We start from the raw sequence: 603 nt of genomic DNA, 5'->3' as shown, positions 1-603 counted from the left end.
TATATATGACAAATTATATAAAGGACAAATTAGCCTTTGTAAACCAGAAAGCCTAAAACCACCTAAGAAAATGCTCATTTAAAAAAAAAAAGAAGTGTAATTTGCATATTTTAAAGTGTCCAGTGCAGTGGGGTTTAGTCTGTTTCTCAGGCTGCTGAAACTCTAACTACGATTTAATTCCACAAAATTTGTATCCATTGGCAGTTACCCTCCTCCCCACTGGCTTTCCCCATCAACCCTGTCTGGATAAATTTTCCTTTTCTAGACATCTTCTATAATTGGAATCATACAAAATGTGACCTTTCTATTTGGTTTTTTCTTTTTTCATTCAACATAATGTTGTCAAGGTTTATCCATGCTGTAGCAAGTGTTGCTGAGTTGAGTTGCCAATCCAAAGACAGGCAGTTCAAATCCACTGTGGGTGAAAGATGGGCAGTCTCCTACGGTGCAGTTCACAGTTTTTGGAAACCCGCTGGAGAGTTAGCTATGAGTCGGTTTCAAAGTTGGTGACACAAAACAACAATAGCTGGCTATAATTGTTTATCCACTCCTCAGATGGCAGACATTCTACTCGTTTCCACTGTTGTGGGGGTGGTTGTTGTT

General features: G+C 38.8%; 1 protein-coding gene across 1 annotated transcript in view; it reads left to right on the top strand.

Moving 5' to 3' along the window:
- The window catches only part of LOC102870629 (probable guanine nucleotide exchange factor MCF2L2-like), a 137,366-nt gene that overhangs the window by 79,252 nt on the left and 57,511 nt on the right, over window positions 1-603 (top strand). The window lies entirely within an intron of this gene.

The sequence above is a fragment of the Elephantulus edwardii genome, unplaced genomic scaffold (assembly GCF_000299155.1).
Source record: "Elephantulus edwardii isolate Elephantulus edwardi_28Jun2011 unplaced genomic scaffold, EleEdw1.0 scaffold00031, whole genome shotgun sequence".
Taxonomy (NCBI): Eukaryota; Metazoa; Chordata; class Mammalia; order Macroscelidea; family Macroscelididae; genus Elephantulus; species Elephantulus edwardii.
The sequence above is the reverse complement of the archived record's forward strand: the minus strand, read 5'-3'. Positions and strand labels throughout refer to the sequence as shown.